The following is a 20,045-nucleotide window of genomic DNA, read 5'->3' as shown; positions in this document are numbered from 1 at the left end:
ACTTGTCACAGGCACATCTACATGGTAAAAACCAAGACCACTGGCACCACTACCAAAAAAACAGCAGTGGGTTGAACCCTAGCCCAAGCGGAACAGTTGTTGACATTGTGGTTTTGCTCGCAGATAAAGCAAGTTTTGGGTTTAACACAGTTCCCAACATAGTGACTAGGGCCTCCACAGTTAAAGCAGATCATGTCCTTATATCTAGGGTCCAAAGGTTGCTCTAATTCTACTTCACTAGCTTGAGATGATTGAACTTGAGAGGAGGTGGCAGTGGACCCAGTAGATCTAGTCGGCCGTTGAGGAGGATCATGGTCCTTACCAGAAGCAGATGGCTGCTTGGCTCCACCAGGACCAGAGGCAGGTTTCTGCACCGTTGTCCGAGCAAGACCAGCTGCCCCAGAAGGAGTAGCTCCACGACGATCAGCCATCTTCAAGCCTTGTTTGACCACTTCAGCAAAGGATAGAGATCCTCGACCAATCCCTTCACGGATCGTCTTGATGGTTTTTGGGGTAGGATCAAAAGCACGACGGATGGCGGGGTAGCAATCAGAGGCCAAGAATGACCTATTTGCCACAAGATCTTTCCGGATCCAGCAAAGGAACCCAGCGGAAGTAGAGGAATTGCAGGGTGGGAGAGCTGTGTTGGGTAGACGGCGGCGCGGGGGAGGGGGGGAGGAATGAGCCATAACTGGCCGAAGTGTTCCTCTATTTCTAGGTTTTCCTATGTATGTGGACACATATTTCTAAAACCCGTTTTCCTCTTGACAACACGTCCTCTGAAAGAAGGACCCCACAAGCAGTGGGGAGGCGAGGCGCGGAGTCTAAATCGCGCAATCCCCTGTTCTGCCTGCATCAACCTGAACACGACTCACTGGCGGCGAAATCGCCATGGCAGGCAGCATCTCCTTACTAGGCTCAGCCGCAGAAGCAGCAACCATTGCTATGTTGACATTTTCATCTATAGGGAGAACCCTAGAACCAATCTCGTCAGCAATTTCAGCAATGGGGGGAACGCATTTGCGAGATTTGAGCAAACGCTCACGGAAAGCAACCAAGCGAGAACGAAACATGGGATGAAGGCGGATAAGAGACATACCATCCTCACCAGGCCAAGGAGGGGCTTCAATCGCATGTCTCCGCATCCGCCCCTGCTTGGAGGGGGTCAGATCCGACGGGGAGGCGGCCGAATCCCCGGCGGCGGAGCCCCGGGCGAAATGTTGGCCAGCGCATCCACCCGCGGCGGGTTGATGTTGAGTCGCGAGGGATTCGCTGTTCGGTAGAACGCCCACCTCGCCGCCTGCTCTGGATCCGCCGATTCGGCCTCCTGAATCACGCAGAACAGGAGCTCCACATCGTCCACTCCCTCGTCGCCGACGAACCGCGCTCTCTCTACGAATGTCGCGAATTCGATTATCTGGATCGATGTGGATATCTACCCACTCGCTTCGATCGGGAAAGCACTCCCGCACCACCCGAAGCATCTCCCTGCGCGCTTCCGGCGAGTTCGGGTCGATCAGAGCCAACGGCGCCATCGCCGGAGCCGGCAACGCCCTTGGATCCGCCACTCTTGTCGCCGGACCCAATCTCCTCACTCGAATCCGCTTTCGTCGCCCTCCCGCCATGGTTGCCCGCCAAGGCAGGGCGTGAAGTCGATGGGACGGTGGGGGAGAGACTAGCAGGCCGAGCAGTGATGTGGGACTAGGTAGGGAGGCAAGCGGGATCTGGATTTTGGCTCGCCGCCGGTGCGATTCCGCGTGAGGCATTTTCAATCGGGAAACGTTTGGGGCCGGGGCACCGGCGGAAACATTGGGCCGGTCTCCATCTTCCTCGCGTCTCCTTCACAGGGCGCGCGCCGCTCTCTTCTTCTGCCCCTTCCTCCCCACCCCTTCCCCATCCCTTCCCCTCTTCCCGAGCTGCGACTGGGCCATCGCGACCTCCATCGCCGGCGGCCAGGCTCCCCTCGCCGAATGCCATGGCTGCCTGCCGCCATGTCCAGATCCATCCCCTACCTCAAGCCTTCACGCAGGCGCATCCCCTCCCCCCCTTCCCCCTCGCCCCTTCCCCCTCCCCCCAGCTGCGACTGGGCGACCACGACCTCCATCGCCGGCGTCCAGGCGCTCCCTCGCCGGCCGCCATGGCTGCCATGCCCGGATCCTCCCGTGTATACAAGTCTTGCAACGGTCACCTAGAAAAGCTTCAACAGCCGTTGAAAAAAGCTTCAACCATAGACATAGGAAGCTTCAATGGCACTGCACAACAAGGGGAAGCTGCAACCGTTGTTGGATTTTGCTACTACCGGCAAAGCTTTTTGCTACATCCATCAGGCAGAGCTGCGACCTCGCGAGGACGACAATAATTTTTTTGCTGCAACCGTAGCAGGATTTTGCTACTACCGTTGGAGGTTTTTGCTACATCCATCTTTTTTTGCTGCAACCGCAGCAGGATTTTGCTACTACCGTTGGAGTTTTTTGATACATTCATGTTTTTTTTGCTGCAACCGCAGCAGGATTTTGCTACTACCGTTGGAGTTTTTTGATACATCCATGTAAGGCGGAGCTGCGACCTCGCGAAGGCGGCGACGGCGTTTTTGCTGCACCCGTAGTTTGATTTTGCTACTACCGGTGAATTTTTTTGCTACATCCATTCAAATGGCGTTGATTGACTCACGGCCGGCGTCGACGTATTTTCCTGCAGCGAGCATCAATGGCGAGGGCGGCGGAGCTACAACCGTCTTCGTCAAGAGCTGCACCCACAGGTGGAGCTGTTGCATGGGTCGAGGCGACAACGAGGCCGGGAGGGTGGGGGACCGGCGACGAGAACGGCCGGCGAGGGCGGGGTCCGGCCGGCGACGAGGGTGGGGACTGACGACGGGGACGACCACCGGAGGGGACAGGAGGCGCGGTGCCGTGCTCCCCGAGCGGGAGATGCGGATCCAGGCCGACTGCCCAAGGAAGAAGAAGTTGGGGGCGATCTGTTTTTTTTTTTTTTTTGCCTGGTCCAACGGCTGCGTGGCTCATATCCGATGGCCTGGGCTGGACCGGCCGAAACGCTCGGCCGGTGCGCCGGCGCCTATAAGCGCTCTTTTCAATCTCGTAGATGTACTGCTTGTTGCTTACGAATCTAGTGCGATGTGTGTGGCTCCTGTGTGTTGTTGAGTTGCACTTCAGCGGTTAAAAAAAATCCCCAGCGGTTAAAGAAAAATCCCCCCCCAAAAAACCGGGTCTGCATTTCTTCAACTTGATGCGTACACGGCAGTACATGTTGGCTGGCTCTGGAACAAAAGTCCGGAAGCATCGGCGACACTATGGTTGGCACGCGCATTGCATCACACCGTGGACTGTGGAGGATGGAGTCGCGCCTGATGTCAGGCTCGCCATGGCCGGATACGCCGCTTCTTCACGCTCGCGTAGCTGCTAGCTATCTTGATCGTCCAGCAGGACCGCTGGTTGCAGCTGCTTGGATTTTTGTCCGATAGTCCAGATGGCACGGACGCACGGTCAATACGTAGGACGCATTGATCATCTTTGAAACGTAGCGTCCATATCTCATACGGCTGTAGACCATGCACTACAGCGGCGCGCGGTGCTGGTTTTGGATGTATGCTGAGTTGCTGACAGATGGTCGATCTCAGTCGGAGCGTAGAACGATCGATCGATCCCGGTAAACCGTAGGAACAAATCAAACAGATACTGCTCTACATACATTTGGTTACTATGACCACTGACCACACACACCGGGTCGCATGCAGTTGAAGAGGTCGCCATCGAGTCAGAGTCCGTTACGCTGGTCGCTTTCGTTTCGATCTCACCCATGGCGCCGACGTCGCTTGTTCGAGCCAACTGCCAGTGTCTGCCACAGGTTAGTAAGTTTTTTGGGATGTGGCTAGCTTCGTGCATGTGTCACACGTCCGCAGGAACACGATCGCATGGTTGTACATGTCTACATCGTCTCCAAGTTAATCTGGATAAGACCGGCAGCATATGATGTGATCCTGTTAGTTCAAAGGTATGCTGCTGTTTTATAGTATTCCTGCAGGGTACGTGTATCGCCGGTGTAGTTTCCTCTTTGATTCATGGATTGACATTGAGCGGTGACGCTGAGATAGCGAGATATTTTAGCAAGCCACCTCGTTCGTTATTACCCAAGAACAGAGGCCAATAGACTGCGTGGTTCATCCTAATTGTACTCCCTCTATTTTTATTTAGTCTGCATAATAGATTTGACTGAAGTCAAACTTTAGAAAAGTTTGACCAAGTTTAGAGAAAATAATATAAACATTTATCATAACAAGCTTATATGATGTGAAAGTACATTCAATAACAAATCTAATGCTGCGATGCTGCGGTGGCGGTTGAAGTGAAGAATATTTTGGATATCTCGCAACAGGTATTTGAACCCAAGTACTTGGGTCTTCCGGTGCCGGAAGGTAGAATGCATAAAGGGCAATTTAAAACTATTCAGAAAGGTTAAGGAAAAGGCTTGTGGACTGGAGTGAGCAGTATGTGTCTTCGAGGAATAAAGAAATATCGATAAAGGCAGTGGCACAAGCAATCCCAACCTATGTGATGAGTTTGTTTCGTCTACCGGCGTCTGTTTGTGATGAGTTAACAATAATGATGAGGCAGTACTGGTGGGGGTGGAGAAAGGCAAGAGGAAGATGGCTTGGCTCAGATGGGACAAAATGACATTACCCAAGTCTATGGGTGGCATGGGATTTAGGGATATGAGGGCGTTTAACCAAGCCTTGCTTGCTAAGCAAGCTTGGCGCCTATTGGACAGCCCGGACAACTTGTGTGCTAGATTGCTACGGGCTAAGTATTATCCTCATGGTAATTTTCTTGATACAGTGTTTCCCGCGAGCTCTTCCGCGGTGTGGAGGGGGATAGTACACGGACTGGACCTATTGAAAAAAGGCATTATTTGGCGTGTGGGTGATGGTACCTTAGTCAAGACATGGCGAGATCCTTGGATTCCAAGGGGGAATGACTTTCGGCTAGTAACTCCAAAGCGCAATTGTAGACTTAATTGGGTGGCCGATTTTATTGATGAGCATGGGGCATGGAATGTGCAAAGGCTGCGAGAACACTTCTGGGACCTAGGCGTGCGAGAAATCTTAAAGATAAGAACATCGCCGAGAAGCGTCCAGGATTTCCTTGCGTGGTTTCCGGAAAAGAACGGTACGTTTACAGTTTGGTCGGCGTATTGTCTTGCTCATGAGTCCTCACTCAATCTTGGCGCGTCAAGCAATAGCCCGAGCGGCCAGAGATCAATCTGGCAAACAATTTGGGGAGCCAAGGTGCCCCTCAAGATGAGGATTATGGCCTGGAAAGTGGTGTCTGGTGCTCTCCCAACTAATGCTTGCAAGAAATATAGACATATCTCTACTAGAGATAGCTGTCCTCTGTGTGGAAGGGAGAAGGACACTAGTTTTCATGCTCTGGTGACATGCAACCATGCCCGCCAAGTGTGGACCCAGATGCGCACAGTATGGAGGCTACCAGATCAAGAGCTCCTTCGGGATACTGGGCAAGATTGGTTGTTAAATGTCCCGGCGAACTGCGACGACATGATGCGGGATTATGTGATTATGATGCTATGGAGGATATGGAATTTGCGGTCTGACCGGGCGCATGGGAAGGAAGTTCCACTGGTGGCGGTATTGGTGACATACCTCCAGAGCTACATGCAATCATTAGATTTGTCCAGGAGGTATACAACGGAGGAGATCATAAAAGGGAAGATGCAGGTAAGGCAAGAGCGGCCTGTCGTGAGGAAAGAAGCTTGCTTGCCGTGGCCACGACCAAGTGTGGATCAGGCAGCACTGTCGGTTGATGGATCCTTCTCTTCTGTAGACGGTTCGGCGGCGGCCGGAATGGTTTTGCGCCGGCATGACGGGAGTGTCATCTTTGCGGCGTACTGATGCATTTTCAATTGCAATGAGGCAGTGGAGGCGGAGCTACATGCAATAATGCAGGGTATGGCACTAGCTATTCAGCATTGCACCTTACCCATTTTAGTCCGACTCCTCGGTGGTACTGGCCGCCTTGACAGGAGAGCATCTCACCAGATCGGCTTATGGACATTTGGTAGCGGAAATACGTCATCTTATGGCTGATAGAGTTTTTATTCCTTCAAAAATTAAACGCGAGCAAAATAGGGTAGCAGATCGGTTGGCTTTGTATAGTCGTACGAAAAGTACTACTGCTGCATGGCTAGATAGAGGACCACCTTGTGTTGAGGACTTATTGCCTCTCGATTGTAACCCTATTCATATGGAATAAAACTCTTTCTTTGTCGCAAAAAAAATCTAATAATACTGATTTGTTATTGTATATATTAATATTTTTGTTTATAAAGATTGACTTTGACCAAACTTAATACGCGGAGTAAATAAAAATAAAGAAAGTACTATGAGAAGATGGTACAGATAACTAACTGCCTCTCTCGTAGATCCGCCGATCGCGACCCTCAAGTAATCTTTGATAATTTCTTGCCCCTGAAACTTGGGATTGGGGTATTTCTCTATCGATTTACTATCTTCCATCGCCTGTCAATTCGGCGCACGAGTCGTGCGTACGTGCACACTTAGCTCTACTATCTCGAAAGGGACTTGAGCCGACTTACGAAGCAATGTTTATTTTACCGGAAAGGCTGCCGCAGTGATCTTTTACTAAGAGAAGAAAGACAGTGAACATCAAGGTAGCTCTCAAGCCGGTAACTTGTAACGATATGATATGCGAGAGACTAGCTAATTGATTCGAACAAAATGTGGTAGTGTGGTAGAAACTTTTTTTTTAGAAAAGGAGGAAGACCCCCGGCATCTAGGCGATGGATGCAACTACTTTATTAATTATTCACAATTTTTTTACAAAGAAATACAATAGTAAGTCTGAAGTCACCGCCTAGGCAACAACTGTCGCTGCTCCTATTCAGTTGATGCAGGAATGCTGATAGTGCGGGCATAATACCAAACAGACCTCACAGGCAAGCCTAACATCTAAGACCTGAGGCCCCAACCAACCCACTTGCCGGGTATGGAGCACACACTGGTGCGCCACGCTCTCAAAGGCCGCCGCCGCCAACTGCCACCACTCCATCTTCAGAGCTGTACTGACGCATCAACCTTGCCCGGTCTAGTTGCCGTCGACGCCACCAAGGCGCCCAACGGCACCACCTCCCTTCGCGCGAACCGCTGAGCACGTCGCGGTCGCCGCGGTACACCCCAGCACCATGCCGCCAAGTACCACCAGCCGACACAACTTGAAGTCTCTGGAAGATCTGTCCTGCGTAGCACCTGCCGAACAGGCATGACAAAGCGTAGCACCTGTCGGCCAGGCATGACTTGACATTTCCACCGAAGCTCCATGCAAGATGAAGCCGCTCCACCTCCTGCCTCTGTCTTCCAGCGGTGCTCCACAAATGATGCTCCCAAAAGAGAAACGACACCGCAGTGCCTCCATCGTCCGATCTGGATGACCAGATCCTAGGGTTTCCCCGGAGCAGTACGAGTGGGTCGGCAGTAGTCACTCGACGATGCCTTTATCAAGGTAACGACGCGGAACGCCGCCATCACCGCCGCCGGCTCGGTTTTCACCGGCAACTACGTCTCCCTGACTCGCAGCCGGTACTAGATGACGGATCCCGAAATCCGAACACCCAGCCTCAGGCCGACCACCTCTGACGGAGGAGATGACCACCACTGCCGTCTGCACCGATCGGATCAGATCTGACCGAAGGTGCCGCCGACGAGACCACCAGGCCCTCCACCCCGCTGCCGCCGATCTGAAGGCAGATTGCACGCTACCGCAGCCAAGCCGACCGCCGCCGCCGCCCGAAGGGCTGGCCGCTGCGCCCGTAGCCCCCGCCGCCTCCCGAAGGGCCGGCCGCTGCGCCCGCAACCCCCGCCGCCGTCCGTGACTGGGCCGCCCGCAGCACCAAGCCGTCGCCTCCGAGGATGGGCCGGCCTCTGGCCGCCTGCCGCAGCCATCCATCGCGCCGCAGAAACCAGATTGGCCGCACCACCACACGCCTAGGGGCCTGCACCACCAGGGAGATGCGGGAGAGAGGAAATCCTCTACCACCGCTGTCGGCCCCGGGCTTAGCCCGGCGGCGGCGGAGGGAGTGCGCGGCGACGACGGCTAGGTTTTCGGCGCCACCCAAGTCGCCCTGGCGGCGGCGGGGGGGGGGGGGGGGGGGGGGGGGGGGGGAAGGGGCGTCGCGTGGCTGTATGATCAAATTTGTGGAGATCCTCTTGAGAGGATGGACGTAACGATACGTTTTTACTCTGCTAATGCTAATGTTCATTTCTTGCAAAGCTACTTCGTACATGCACATAGTGTATTGGTTTTTTGTCTGCAACTATATAAAGTCTAAAAGCATCAGGGACAATGCGGAATGGTGAGCACAGCACGAACATTGACATCACACCCGCGGTGGGTGGAGGCTCGTACTCGTATGTTTCAGATGTCAGCTTGGGACCTTTGCTACGACCATGAATATTCTTTAGTTAATTTCATTCATACCATGTAACTTTCAATGTTTTCTCTAATAATCTTCGCCTGTCAATTCAGCTCACTGGTCATCCATGCCTAGTGAACATCGTAATTGAGGTTAGTTTAGCTCTCGCGTGATAGACAATGATAGTTTGAAGCTGAGTGGTACTTGAGCTCACTTATAAATAAAGGTTGTTACCAGAAAGGCTGCGGCAGTAATCTTTTACTATGAAGGGAAGAGGACACTGAAGATCAGAGTTGCAATCAAGTAGATAATATGCAAGAGGCTGGATAATTCGAACGAAAGTGTTGTAGAAACTCTCCAAGCTACACCTACACGTACGTCGTCATACCTTGAGGGTTATCAGGAGTGTTGGAGTCTCAACGAAATTAAGAAACAAAATTAAAAGGCTCTACCAAAGTAAAGAACGCTTACACTTAACCGGACCTCCAGCGGTTAAGGAAGAACCGAGTCTGCATTTCTGCATCTCCATGCGTGCACGGCAGTACATGTTGGCTGGCTCTGGAACCAAAGTCCGGAAGCATCGGCGACAGTACTGGCATGGTTGGCACGCGCATTGCATCACAACGTGGACCGTGGAGGATGGAGTCGCGCCTGATGTCAGGCTCGCCATGGCCGGATACGCCGCTTCTTCACGCCTGCGTAGCTGCTAGCTAGATCGTCCAGCAGGACCCGGCGGGCAGAGCGAGGACTTTCTTCGTGCTCGTGCGCGAAAGCACGAGGATGCAGGCGCGAGCGGCGTCCATCCGTAGGGTCGAACGCGCTCGGGCTTCGATCGCGTTCATGCTAATGCATGGCGCGCTCGGACCGCTCGATTCCAGGCCTCGCAAGCAGCAGAGTGCAAGACGCGGGTCCGTCAATTCGGCCGTTCGGGTTGAGTTGACCTGCGTTAGAGCATGTCTAGTAGAACCCTCAAACCGTTAAAGCGTTTTAAGGGTTGAGAAGTGACAGTTTTTGGTATTTTTAAGGATTGAAAAACAGGGGCAACGACTAGAACCCTCAAACCCAACCCTTAACTTTAAGGGTTGGGTTTGAGGGTTCTAGTCTTTGTCTCAACCCCAACCTTTAAATCTATCATTTGACATCTCACAATTTATGACTACAAGAACACAATCAATCTCTAAACAAACTACCAAATGACAATCATTGATGCATGGTTTAATAGTTTACATTACAAAATCATCATCTTCCCCCTCTCATCGGCACCATCACCAAAAAGTTGCACCTCGGTGCCATCTCCTAGACCACATGCGGGCTCCATCAAGCATCTCCATAGGCGCCGGTGGAGTCGTCCACACCGCCATCGCCACAACTACTCATCGGAGTGTCATCTCGAAAAGTAGAGGACGCACCACGGAACATCCTCTTCCTCTCCGCGATGTCCTCCTTGTAGTCCTTCCACCATTGCAATTGGTCTTCATCCATGTCCTTCTTGGACATCATCATATGCTCCTTCTCTTCCACCATGAGTTCTTTCCATACATTTGCCTCTTTGAGCTTGATCATCCTCTCCTCCAAGCCCGAGGGAACCAAGAAGGGCAAGCTTGACCTCTTTCTTCTTCTCGGTGATAAGAAGCTTCGTCTCCAATATCTTCGTTGTCAATTCCTCTCTTGCCTTCATCATGTGCTCCATCTTCTCCCTTAGGCTTGACGCCTCTCCTTCCATCTTCACCCTTAGCTTGCCCTTCTTGGTTCCCTCGGGCTTGCCCAAGTTCCTCTCCTCCTCATCTTCACTATCATCCATCCTAAGCATTGCCGACTTCTTGGGTGCGGTCTCTTGATCCCTCAACTTTCACTTGTCAAAGTTTGAAGAATTGCCCAAACATGCTTAAATGGGAATGGCTTGCCCTTGGAAACGGCCATCTCCTTGTACCTCATGCCGGCAATTGTCTCCTATCAACCACACATAATCACATAAGAACCCACCAATAGCATAGTACACACACATAATCAAAATAGTGAAGAGATATGTACTCACATAGTCACTCTCCACGGTTCCACTAGGTAGTGCATCCCTCACTTGGTCCATGGCCGCACTCCAACGAGCACAAGCGGGCTTCATCAACTCCCACCGGCCTTGAAGCGACCGGTAAGTGCGAGAGATGAACCCACTATTCTTCGGCTTGATCCTACAATAGTTGTCCTCGATCCTTTGCCAATATCGTTTACCGGTTTGATCGGTGCCGGTGCTTGCATCCATCCCCACAGCTGCCCAAGCACGAACCAAGAGGATATCTTCTGCCTCGGTGTAGTTTGTCGACCGCGCGTGTGGGCGAGAAGCGGCGGTGAATGCCTCCTCCCCTATCTTGGCCACCTCCTCCTCGTCATCCCCTTCATCCTCCTCATCTTCCTCCAAGTCGTCACCAACCCTAAAGGGTTCTAGAGGCGGAGCCCCGAGGTCCACCTCCGCGTTTTGGAGGAGGTCCATGAACGAGAATGGGGTTGCCATTTCCTCGAACACCTCGTGCGCGGCGGGAGGAGGTTCGGCGACGGGGGCGGGCGGGGCCGCGGGCTTCTTCCATGGCTTCTTCACGGCCGGGGACGAGCCGACGACCTTGGAGGAAGCCCCTCGCGGCCCACGGGAGCCTGCCTTCGGCCGGCTCTTCTTGGGGGTGGGGGCGTGGGCGGGCGCCGGGGCGGGAGCCGGGGAGGTGGGAGGAGGCGGTGCGAGGCCCGCCCGCCGCCGCTTGGCCCCGACGTGGGTTGCCGCCACCACGTCGGCCATGGTCGGGTGCCGGGCGGGTGCGGGGGCGGGGGCGGGGGCGGGGGCGGGGCCCGAGTCGGGCGGGGCGGGCGGCGGGGCAGGCGCGGCGGCGGCGCAGGCCTCCATGGCCGGCGCGGGGCGAGGCGGCGGAAGGAGGCGTCGGGAGGAGCCGGGGATGAAATTTCCCTCCCGCGCGAGAGGAAAGAGGAGTGCGGGTTCTGGGGAGTTTTTCCTCCCAACCCTCACTTCTACAGGTTGGGAAACAGTTTGAGGGTTGGACCTCTAATTTTTTTTACGGGTTTGAGGGTTTAGAGGTTCTAGTCTACGGCTTTTTTTCGGCGAAAACTGTAAAAAAAAAAACAGTTATTTTTAAGGGTTTGAGGGTTTGAGGGCTCTACTAGACTTGCTCTTACCGCATTTTCAAGCCGGACCCGTAAACCTTCGACACGTTCGGACTACACTGTTTGGACCGTGAGCTGGGCCTTCTTAAGCGGCGGCACGGGTTTAGTGGGCTTCAGATGTCGACGACGCGGTGGTTTTGGGCTGTAAACCTTTCAAGCGTAAACCGGGCTGTTCTCAGAAGAAGAAAAATGTTCAGACCGGGTCTTGCCTGAACCAATCCAACTTGATGTTTTCAGTTACCAGTGACTGTGTTCCCCTAAAAAAATTACTATTAACTGTGTGTGCACGTTTCCAAAAAACAAAATGTGTACGTGCACAGTATTGCACGTTAGCATTTGGTAGGATGTAATTACTTGGTTAACGTTGATGTTGATATTAGGCATGCTATTTATTACTTCCTCCGTTTCATAATGTAGGATGTTTTTTGACACTATATTAGTGCCAAAAGGCATCTTACATTATGGAGTAAATTGCACAAAACCACCACTTTGAAGGCAAGGTTTGCGAAAACCACTACAATACATATTTTTGCAGAAAACACCATGTCTTCGGTAATCTTTTTGCAAAAGACACTGATTGGCGGATCGGACTCAGTTAAGTGAGTTTATGACAGGTGGGGCCCGTTTTTTGCCTACATGGCATGACTTTTTGTGCCAGGTAGATTTTAATCTAAAATTACAAACGAGACCCTAGAATTTTACATAGACACCCCTAAATCAAAAACGAAAAAGCAATTAGCCCCCGCTTCTCGATTTGTCGTCGCCGGCCGTGGGTGCAGAACGCCGTCGCCGGCTTTTGGCCGCTCGTCGTGGCCACGGTCGCGAGCAAGGCCCACGAGCTCCTCCCGGCCATGGAGGCGTTCTGGTGATGGCTCGAGGACGCCGCTCCCGTCGCGCTCCCTTACGTGCTGGCCATCTTCGCGCTCGCCGGAGCGTCGAGGAATGGCAGCCCGCCCCTGCTGCCTGATCCGGTGCCGGGCGGGGACAATGGAGGCCGATGTGGCCGGATCCGGTTGGGGGCATGACGGCGGCGGCCTGGGGAGGAAGGGGCGGGGGACGCCGGCTCCGGCAAATCACCGGCGCATGGTTCCGGCGACCTGTGCCTCGCCCTCGCCAGTGCATGGTGGAAGGCCGCTCCTCGGCGGCAACGGGGGCCTCTGCCAGGATCGGGATGGGGGCGGCCGTGGGACGGGTGTGTGGCCGTGGTCGGGATGGGCCTGGGAAGCGGGGAAAAAATTTAGGGGGCTTTTCGCATTAAACCTAAACAGTTATGCCACGTAGGCAAAAAACGGACCCCATCTATCATAAACACACTTAAACGAGCCATATCCGCCGATCAGTGTTTTTTGCAAAAACATTACTGAAGACATGGTGTTTTTTGCAAAAAAAAAATGTATTATAGTGGTTTTCGCAAACCTTACCTTCAAAGTGGTGGTTTTGTGCAATTTACTCTACATTATGAGACGGAGGGAGTAGAAAAGAGTGTTAAATGTGTTTAGTGCTAAACATATTTAACGCTAAAAACCAAAGCGACGCGGCTCGTTGGATAGACACGGTTGACGGGTGAGATATTTTGAGATTTTCACAACTCGCTCTTTCTATATTGGTATAGATATAGATAGAAAAATATTAATTTCTCATCCCCAAAGAAGAGGAAATAGAACCATGCAAGAGTATTAAGGAAGAAGAGGGATACACGGCCGAAACATAAACACCCGTCAAGTACAACAGAACGCGTAGGAGCGGCAGGAGTGGAAGACGTGGTCCGTCAATTCGGCCATTGGGGTCGAGTTGACCTGGCTTATGCCATCTTTAAAGCGGACTCGTAAACCTTCCGCAACCGTTTGGACCGTGCTGTCCAGACCGTGGAAACCATCCAACGCCGACCTATATCGATTCGCGGGGTGGTCCGGACACGACTTCTCCCGTAAATTGGAGACAAAAGTGGGGAGGTTTTGCGGGAGTCCGGACCGCTCCCAAGCCCGTTTATGACCGCACTGGCCTATCAAAAACCCGTCACTCAACGCCCAGGACTTGCCCATCGCCAGAGATATGAAGGGAGATGGGCGAGGAGGAGGAGGTGAAGGAGGGGGAGGAAGGAGGATGTGATGTGGACGGCGCCGGAGTGCGGCTTAAATAACCGCGCCCAAGCCATGCGAAGGGCCGGTAAACCGCTTCAGTGCGGAGCAGCGACTGGAGTTGGTTCATGGAGACACCGCACTCAAACTCTAGGGTCGTCCTCCTCATCAGCTGACAGCGACTCGACGCAGGCGGAGATCGTCATCTCCTTCGACGACGCAGAGGACCAGCAGCCGCCGCCGTCGCAGTCCGTGCTAGCGGTGCCGGGCCAGGTCTACGCCGGCACCGACATGGAGTTCGAGGAGCAGATGGAGATGATGCTCCATCGCTCCGTCGTCCACACCAACGGCCCGGCTCCACCATCGAGGACGCTCCTCTGCGTGAAGCCGGAGTTAGCATCCCCACCACGCTCTCCGCCGCCGCACAGCAGCGGTGTCCAAATCGGACGCCACGTCAAGGAAGAGCGTCTCTCGCCACCGCCCCGACGCGTCGTCAAGGAGGAGCACTGCTCGCCACCGCCGCCCCTGCCCAAGGTGCGCGGACATATTCTGCACAACCTCTGCGGCGGCTCCTCATCGTCGTCCCGGAGTGCCATGATGGTGCAGGAGTACGCCGACTGGGAGCAGCGCCGGTGGGACAGGCGCGATGCCACGCGCCGATCCCAGTTCGCGGACTCCGTCGTCCCGCCGCCACACATCGCGGTGGATCCGGACCTGACGTACCCCTGGAACCTGGACACCCCCGTGACGACGTCGGAGATGGTAGCCATCTCCGACGCCTCGATGGGGAGATGGCCAGGTACGACGAGGAATGGTCCCACGCCGAGATCACCGTCGCCGCCAAGGACGACATCTCCAACGACCGCCCCAAAGTTTCTACCGGAGAGTGCCCCAAAGTTTCTATCGGAGAGTCAAGACGAAAATGTGTGCCAACCCCTATGCATAAGCTCACAAGGTCACTGAACCCGCAAATTGATCACCAAAACATACATCAAGTAGATCACGTGATATCCCATTGTCACCACAGATAAGCACATGCAAGACATACATAAAGTGTTCTCAAATCCTTAAAGACACAATCCGATAAGATAACTTCAAAGGGAAAACTCAATCCATTACAAGAGAGTAGAGGGGGAGAAACATCATAAGATCCAACTATAGTAGCAAAGCTCGCGATACATCAAGATCGTACCACCTCAAGAACATGAGAGAGAGATCAAACACATAGCTACTGGTACATACCCTCAGCCCCGAGGGTGAACTACTCCCTCCTCGTCATGGAGATCGCCGGGATGATGAAGATGGCCACCAGTGAGGGATCCCCCCTCCGGCAGGGTGCCGGAACAGGGTCCCGATTGGTTTTTGGTGGCTACAGAGGCTTGCGGCGGCGGAACTCCCGATCTATTCTGTTCCCCGATGGTTTTAGGGTATATGGATATATATAGGCGAAAGAAGTCGGTCAAGGGAGCCTTGAGGGGCCCACGAGGGTGGAGGGCGCGCCCAGGGGGTGGGTGCGCCCCCTGCCTCGTGCCCTCCTCGTTGATTCCCTGGCGTGCACTCCAAGTCCCCTGGATTGCTTCCGTTCCAAAACTAACTTTCCCGAAGGTTTCATTCCGTTTGGACTCCGTTTGATATTCCTTTTCTGCGGAACACTGAAACAAGGGAAAAAACAGAAACTGTCACTGGGCTCTGGGTTAATAGGTTAGTCCCGAAAATAATATAAAAGTACATAGTAAAGCCGATTAAACATCCAAGATGGATAATATAATAGCATGGAACAATCAAAAATTATGGATACGTTGGAGACGTATCAGCATCCCCAAGCTTAATTCCTGCTCGTCCTCGAGTAGGTAAATGATAAAAACAGAATTTTTGATGTGGAATGCTACCTAACATATTTATCAATGTAATCTTCTTTAATGTGGCAAGAATATTCAGATCCATAAGATTCAAGACAAAAGTTTACTATTGACATGAAAATAGTAATACTTCAAGCATACTAACAAAGCAATCATGTCTTCTCAAAATAACATGGCCAAAGAAAGCTATCCCTACAACATCATATAGTCTGGCTATGCTCTATCTTCATCACACAAAGTATTTAATCAAGCACAACCCCGATGACAAGCCAAGCAATTGTTTCATACTTTTGATGTTCTCAAACTTTTTCAATCTTCACGCAATACATGAGCATGGGCCATGGACATAGCACTATAGGTGGAATAGAATGGTGGTTGTGGAGAAGACAAAAAGGAGAAAATAGTCTCACATCAACTAGGCGTATCAACGGGCTATGGAGATGCCCATCAATAGATATCAGTGTGAGTGAGTAGGGATTGCCATGCAACGGATGCACTAGAGCTATAAGTGTATGAAAGCTCAACGAAAGAAACTAAGTGAGTGTGCATCCAACTCGCTTGCTCACGAAGACCTAGGGCATTTTGAGGAAGCCCATCATTGGAATATACAAGCCAGGTTCTATAATGAAACATTCCCACTAGTATATGAAAATGACAACATAGGAGACTCTCTATCATGAAGATCATGGTGCTACTTTGAAGCACAAGTGTGGTAAAAGGATAGTAGCATTGTCCCTTCTCTCTTTTTCTCTCATTTTTAGGCATTCTCTTTTTTATGGCCTCTCTCTCTTTTTTTTTATTTAGTCCGGAGCCTCATCCCGACTTATGGGGGAATGATAGTCTACATCATCCTTTCCTCACTTGGGACAATGCTCTAATGATGATCATCACACTTTTATTTACTTACAACTCGATACTTAGAACAAACTATGACTCTATATGAATGCCTCCGGCGGTGTACCGGGATGTGCAATGACTCATGAGTGACATGCATGAAAGAATTATGAACGGTGGCTTTGCCACAAATACGATGTCGACTACATGATCATGCAAAGCAATATGACAACGATGGAGCGTGTCATAATAAACAGAACGATGAAAAGTTGCATGGCAATATATCTCGGAATGGCTATGGAAATGCCATAATAGGTAGGTATGGTGGCTGTTTTGAGGAAGGTATATGGTGGGTGTATGATACCGGCGAAAGGTGCGCAGTATTAGAGAGGCTAGCAATGGTGGAAGGGTGAGAGTGTGTATATTCCATGGACTCAACATTAGTCATAAAGAACTCATATACTTATTGCAAAAATCTATTAGTTATCGAAACAAAGTACTACGCACATGCTCCTAGGGGGATAGATTGGTAGGAAAAGACCATCGCTCGTTCCCGACCGCCACTCATAAGGAAGACAATCAATAAATAAATCATGCTCCGACTTCATCACATAACGGTTCACCATACGTGCATGCTACGGGAATCACAAACTTTAACACAAGTATCTCTCAAATTCACAACTACTCAACTAGCATGACTCTAATATCACCATCTTCATATCTCAAAACAATTATAAGGAATCAAACTTCTCATAGTATTCAATGCACTTTATATAAAAGTTTTTATTATATCCCTCTTGGATACCCATCATATTAGGACTAAATTCATGACCAAAGCAAATTACCATGCTGTTTAAGACTCAAAAAAATATAAGTGAAGCATGAGAGTTCATCTATTTCTTCAAAATAAAACTATCGTCGTGCTCTAAAAGATATAAGTGAAGCACTAGAGCAAACAACAAACTACTCCGAAAGATATAAGTGAAGATCAATGAGTAGCCGAATAATTATGTAGCTATGTGAAGACTCTCTCCCATTTTAAGAATTTCAGATCTTGATACTTTATTCAAACAGCAAGCAAAAACAAAAGAAAATAAAATGACGCTCCAAGCAAAACACATATCATGTGGTGAATAAAAATATAGCTCCAAGTAAATTTACCGATGAACGAAGACGAAAGAGGGGATGCCATCCGGGGCATCCCCAAGCTTAGGCTCTCGGTTGTCCTTGAATATTACCTTGGGGTGCCTTGGGCATCCCCAATCTTAGGCTCTTGCCACTCCTTATTCCACAATCCATCGAATCTTTACCCAAAACTTGAAAACTTCACAACACAAAACTTAACAGAAAACTCGTCAGCTCCGTTAGTATAAGAAAATAAATCACCACTTAGGTACTGTAATGAACTCATTATTTATTTGTATTGGTGTTAAATCTACTGTATTCCAACTTCTCTATGATTTATAAACTATTTTATTAGCCATAGATTCATCAAAATAAGCAAACAACACACGAAAAACAGAATCTGTCAAAAACAGAATCTGTGCAAGTGGGAGAGTGAAGGAAATATGCCCTAGAGGCAATAATAAAGTATTATATATTTCCTTATATCATGATAAATATTTATTATTCATGCTAGAATTGTATTAACCGGAAACATAATACATGTGTGAATACATAGACAAACAGAGTGTCACTAGTATGCCTCTACTTGACTAGCTCGTTAATCAAAGATGGTTATGTTTCCTAGCCATAGACATGAGTTGTCATTTGATTAACGGGATCACCTCATTAGGAGAATGACGTGATTGACTTGACCCATTCCGTTAGCTTAGCACCCGATCATTTAGTATGTTGCTATTGCTTTCTTCATGACTTATACATGTTCCTCTGACTATGAGATTATGCAACTCCCGTTTACCGGAGGAACACTTTGTGTGCTACCAAACGTCACAACGTAAATTGGTGATTATAAAGGTGCTCTACAGGTGTCTCCAAAGGTACTTGTTGGGTTGGCGTATTTCGAGATTAGGATTTGTCACTCCGATTGTCGGAGAGGTATCTCTGGGCCCACTCGGTAATGCACATCACTATAAGCCTTGCAAGCATTGTGACTAATGAGTTAGTTGCAGGATGATGTGTTACGGAACGAGTAAAGAGACTTGCCGGTAACGAGATTGAACTAGGTATCGAGATACCGACGATCGAATCTCGGGCAAGTAACATACCAATGACAAAGGGAACAACGTATGTTGTTATGCGGTCTGACCGATAAAGATCTTCGTAGAATATGTGGGAGCCAATATGGGCATCCAGGTCCCGTTATTGGTTATTGACCGGAGAGGTGTCTCGGTCATGTCTACATAGTTCTCGAACCCAAAGGGTCCGCACGCTTAAAGTTACGATGACAGTTTTATTATGAGTTTATGTATGTTGATGTACCGAAGGAGTTCGGAGTCCTGGATGAGATCGGGGACATGACGAGGAGTCTCGAAATGCTCGAGACGTAAAGATCGATATATTGGACGACTATATTCGGACTTCGGAAAGGTTCCGAGTGATTCGGGTATTTTTCGGAGTACCGGAGAGTTACGGGAATACGTATTGGGCCTTATTGGGCCATACGGGAAAGAAGGAAAAGGGCCTCAAGGGTGGCCGCACCCCTCCCCTTGGTCTGGTCTGAATTGGACTGGGGAAGGGGGGCGCCCCCTTCCTTCTTTCTCTTTTTCCCTTCCTCTTTTCCTATTCCATATGGGAGGTGGAATCCTACTAGGACTAGGGAGTCCTAGTAGGACTCCACACTTGGTGCGCCCCCTCCTAGGGCCGGCCTCCTCCTCCCTTGCTCCTTTATATACGGGGGCAGGGGGGCACCCCAGAGACGCAACAATTGATCCTTGAGATCTCTTAGCCGTGTGCGGTGCCCCCCTCCACCATATTACACCCCGAAAATACCGTTGCGGAGTTTAGGTGAAGCCCTGCGTTGGTGGAACATCATCATCGTCACCACGCCGTCGTGCTGACGAAACTCTCCCTCAACACTCGGCTGGATCGGAGTTCGAGGGACGTCATCGAGCTGAACGTGTGTAGAACTCGGAGGTGCCGTACGTTCGGTACTTGATCGGTCGGATCGTGAAGACGTACGACTACATCAACCGCGTTGTGATAACGCTTCCGCTGTCGGTCTACGAGGGTACGTGGACAACACTCTCCCCTCTCGTTGCTATGCATCACCATGATTTTGCGTGTGCGTAGGAATTTTTTTGAAATTACTACGTTCCCCAACACCACAAGCATAGAAAATTTTTCTACTTTCCACGTAAGCAAAATTCTTCTCATTCGGAATAGTGGGTGCAAATTCAAGAAAATAACTATCATGGGATTGAAAATTGAAATCAAGATGACAAGTTTCATGGTTATCATTATTCTTTATAGCATACGTGTCATCACAATAATCATCATAGATAGGAGGCATGCTTTCATCATAATCAAACATAGCATCCCCAAGCTTGTGGCTTTGCATATCATTAGCATCATGGGTATTCAAAGAATTCATACTAACAACATTGCAATCATGCTCATCATTCACATATCTTATGCCAAACATTCTATGTAATTCTTCTTCTAGTAATTGAGCACAATTTTCCTTCCCATC

The sequence above is a fragment of the Triticum aestivum genome, chromosome 2D (assembly GCF_018294505.1).
Source record: "Triticum aestivum cultivar Chinese Spring chromosome 2D, IWGSC CS RefSeq v2.1, whole genome shotgun sequence".
Taxonomy (NCBI): Eukaryota; Viridiplantae; Streptophyta; class Magnoliopsida; order Poales; family Poaceae; genus Triticum; species Triticum aestivum.
The sequence above is the reverse complement of the archived record's forward strand: the minus strand, read 5'-3'. Positions refer to the sequence as shown.